Below are 5000 nucleotides of genomic sequence, written 5' to 3'. Positions count from 1 at the left end.
CTAACCTAACCAAACCAAACCAAACAGTACCACACCATACGAAACCAGACCAAACCAAACCAAACCCAACCAAACCAAACCTTACCTAACCTAGCCTAACCTAACCTAACCTAACCCATCCTAACCTAACCCAACCTAACCTAACCTAACCTAATCTAACCTAACGTAACTTAATTCAACAAAACCTAACCAAACCAAACCAAACCAAACCTAACCTAACCTAACCTAACCTAGCAATACCAAACCAAACCAAACCAAACCAAACCTAACCAAACTTAACCCAACCTAACCTAACCTGGCATAACCTAAACTAACTTAACCTAACCTAACCTAATCTAACCTAACCTAACCTAACCTAACCTCATCTAACCAAACCTAACCTAACCTAACCTAATTTAATCAACCCTAACCTAATGTAACCTAACCTAACCTAACACAACCCAACCCAACCCAACACAACCCAAGCAAACGCAACCCAACACAACCCAACCCAACGCAACCCAAGAAAACACAACCCAACACAACCCAACCCAACGCAACCCAACCCAACCCAAACCAACCCAACCGAACCCAACCCAACCCAAACTAACCCAACCCAACCCAACTCAACCGAGCCTAACCTAGCCTAAAGTAAACTAGCCTACCATCTCCTAGCCTAGCATAGCCTAGCCTAGCCTAGCCTACCCTAGCCGAGCATAGCCTAGCCTAGCCTAACCTAACCTAACCTAACCTAACCTAACGTAACCTAACCTAACCTAACGAAACCAAACCAAACCAAACCAAACCAAACCAAACCAAACCAAAACAAACCAAACCAAACCAAACGAATCCAAACCAAACCAAACGAAATTAAACCAAACCAAACCAAACTAAACCAAACCAAACCAAAGCAAACCAAACCAAACCAAACCTAACCTAACCTAACCTAACCTAACCTTACCTAACCTAACCTAACCTAATCTAACCAAACGAAACCAAACCAAACCAAACCAAACCAAACCAAAGCAAACCTAACCTAACCTAACCTAACCTATTTTAACCTAACAAAACAAAACAAAACCAAACCAATCCAAACCAAACAAAACCTAACCTAACCTAACCTAACCAAGCCTAACCTATCCTAACCTAACCTAACCTAACCAAACCAAACCAAACCAAAACAAACCAAACGAAAGCAAACAAAACCAAACCAAACCAAACCAAACCTAACCTAAACTAACCTAACCTAACCTAACCTAACCTAACCTAACCTAACCTAACCAAACCAAACCAAACCAAACCAAACCAAACCAAGCCAAACCTAACCTAAATTAACCTAACCGAACCTAACATAACGAAACCAGATCAAACCTAACCAAACCAGACCAAACCAAAACAAACCAAACCAGACCAGACCAAACCAAGCCAAACCTAACCAAACCAAACCAAACAAAACCAAACCAAACCAAACGAAACCAAACCTAACCTAACCTAACCTAACCTAACCTAACCTTACTTAACCAAACCAAACCAAACCAAACCAAACCTAACCTAACCTAACCTAACCTAACATAACGTAACCTAAAGTAACCTAACCTAACCTAAACTAACCTAACCGAATCGAAAGAAACCGAACCGAACCGAACCGAACCGAGCGGAACCGAACGGAACGGAACCGAACCGAACCGAAACGAACCGAACCGAACCGAACCGAACCTAACCTGACCTAACCTAACCTAACAAAACCTCACCTCACCTCACCTAACCTAACCTAACCTATCCTAATCTAACCTAACCTAACCTAACCAAACCAAACCAAATCAAACCAAACCAAACCAAACCAAACAAAACCTAACCTGACCTAACCTAACCTAACCTAACATAACCTAAGCTAAGCTAACCTAAGCTAACCTAACTTAACCTAAAGTAACCTAACCTAAACTAACCTAACCAAACCTAACCAAACCAAACCAAACTAAACCAAACCAAACCAAACCAAACCAACGAAACCAAACCAAACCTAACCTAACCTAACCTAACCTAACAAAACCAAATCATACCATACCAAACTAAACCAAACCTAACCAAACCTATACAACCTAACTTAAGCTAACCTAACCTAACCTAACCTAACCTAACAAAACCAAACCAAACCAAACCAAACCAAACCAAACCAAACCAAACCAAACCAAACCATACCAAACCAAACCAAACCAAACAAAACGAAACCAAACCAAACCAAAAGAAACCAAAACAAACCAAACGAAACCAAACCAAACCAAACCAAACCATACCTGACCTAACCTAACCTAATAAAACAAAATCAAACCAAACCAAACCAAACCAAACCCAAACAATCCTACACAACCTAACCTAACCTAACTTAACCTAACCTAACCTAACCTAACCTAACCTAACCTAACCTAACCTAACCTAACCTAACCACACCTAACCAAACCAAACCAAACCAAAGCAAACCAAACCTAACCTAAACTATCCTATTTTAACCTAACAAAACAAAACCAAACAAAACCAAACCAAACCAAACAAAACCTATCCTAACCTAACCTAACCTAACCTAACCTAACCTAACCTAACCGAACCTAACCGAACCGAACCTAACCTAACCTAACCTAACCTAACCTAACCTAACCTAACCTAACCTAACCTAACCCAACCCAAACCAACCTAACCCAAACTAACCTAACCTAACCTATCCCAACCTAACCTAACCTAACCAAACCAAACCAAACCAAACCAAACCAAACCAAACCAAAATAAACCAAACTAAACGAAACCAAACCAAAAGAAACCAAACCAAACCAAACCAAAGAAACCAACCAAACCAAACGATCCAAACCAAACCAAACCAAACCTAACCTAATCTAACCTAACCTAAACTAACCCAACCTATCCTAACCCAAACCAAACCAACCAAACACAACCTAACCTAACCTAACCTAACCTAACCTAACCTAACCAAACGAAACCAAACAGAACCACACCATACGAAACCAGACCACACCAAACCAAACCAAACCAAACCAAACCTTACCTAACCTAACCTAACCTAACCTAACCTAACCCATCCTAACCTAACCCAACCTAACCTAACCTAACCTAATCTAACCTAACCTAACTTAATTCAACAAAACCTAACCAAACCAAACCAAACCTAACCTAACCTAGCAATACCAAACCAAACCAAACCAAACCAAACCTAACCAAACCTAACCCAACCTAACCTAACATGACATAACCTAACCTAACTTAACCTAACCTAACCTAATCTAACCTAACCTAGCCTAACCTAACCTAACCTAACCTAACCTTACCTCACCTAACCTAACCTAACCTAATCTAACCCAGCCTAACCTAACCGAACCTAACCCAACCTAACCAAACCAAACCAAACCAAACCAAATCAAACCAAACAAAACCAAACAAAACCAAAACAAACCAACCCATACCAAACCTAACCTAACCAAATCTAACCTAACCTGACCTAACCTAACCTAACCTAACATAATCTAACCTAACCTAACCTAATTTAACCTACCCAAACCTAACCAAACCTAATCAAACCTAACGAAACCAAACCAAACCGAACCAAACCAAACCAACCAAACCAAACCAAACCTAACCTAACCTAACCTAACCTAACAAAACCAAATCATACCATACCAAACCAAACCAAACCTAACCAAACCTACCCAACCTTACCAAACCTAACATAACCTAACCTAACCTAACCTAACCTAACCTAACCTAACCTAACGAAACCAAACCAAACCAAACCAAACCAAACCAAACCAAACCAGACCAAACCAAACCAAAACAAACCAAACCAAACGAAACCAAACCAAACCATACGAAACCAAACCAAACCAAACCAAACCTAACCAAACCTACCCAACCTAACCAAACCTAACATAACCTAACCTAACCTAACCTATTCTAACCTAACCTAACCTAACCTAACCTAACCTAACAAATACAAACCAAACCAAAGCAAACCAAACCTAACTTAACCTAACCTAAGATAACGTAACCTTACCTAACCTAACCTAACCTAAACTAACCTAACCGAACCGAACCGAACCGAACGGAATCGAACGGAACAGAACCGAACCGAACCGAACGGAACCGAACCAAACCGAACCGAACCTAACCTAACCTAACCTAACCTAACCTCACCTCACCTAACTTAACCTAACCTAACCTAACCTAACCTAACCTAACCTAACCAAACCAAACCAAACCAAACCAAACCAAACAAAACCAAACAAAACCTAACCTAACTTAACCCAACCTAACCTAACCTAACCACACCTAACCAAACCAAACCAAACCAAACCAAACCAAAGCCAACCTAACCTAACCTAACCTAACCTATTTTAACCTAACAAAACGAAACCAAAGCAAACCAAACCAAACCAAACTAAACCTAACCTTACCTAACCTAACCTAACCTAACCTAACCTAACCTAACCTAACCAAACCAAACCAAACAGTACCACACCATACGAAACCAGACCAAACCAAACCAAACCCAACCAAACCAAACCTTACCTAACCTAACCTAACCTAACCTAACCTAACCTATCCTAACCTAACCCAACCTAACCTAACCTAACCTAATCTAACCTAACCTAACTTAATTCAACAAAACCTAACCAAACCAAACCAAACCAAACCTAACCTAACCTAACCTAACCTAGCAATACCAAACCAAACCAAACCAAACCAAACCTAACCAAACTTAACCCAACCTAACCTAACCTGACATAACCTAAACTAACTTAACCTAACCTAACCTAATCTAACCTAACCTAACCTAACCTAACCTCACCTAACCAAACCTAACCTAACCTAACCTAATTTAATCAACCCTAACCTAATGTAACCTAACCTAACCTAACCCAACCCAACCCAACCCAACACAACCCAAGCAATCGCAACCCAACACAACCCAACCCAACGCAACCCAAGAAAACACAACCCAACACAACCCAACCCAA

This window comes from Schistocerca piceifrons, chromosome 4 (genome assembly GCF_021461385.2).
Source record: "Schistocerca piceifrons isolate TAMUIC-IGC-003096 chromosome 4, iqSchPice1.1, whole genome shotgun sequence".
Lineage (NCBI taxonomy): Eukaryota > Metazoa > Arthropoda > Insecta > Orthoptera > Acrididae > Schistocerca > Schistocerca piceifrons.
Note: the sequence above shows the minus strand (reverse complement) of the source record.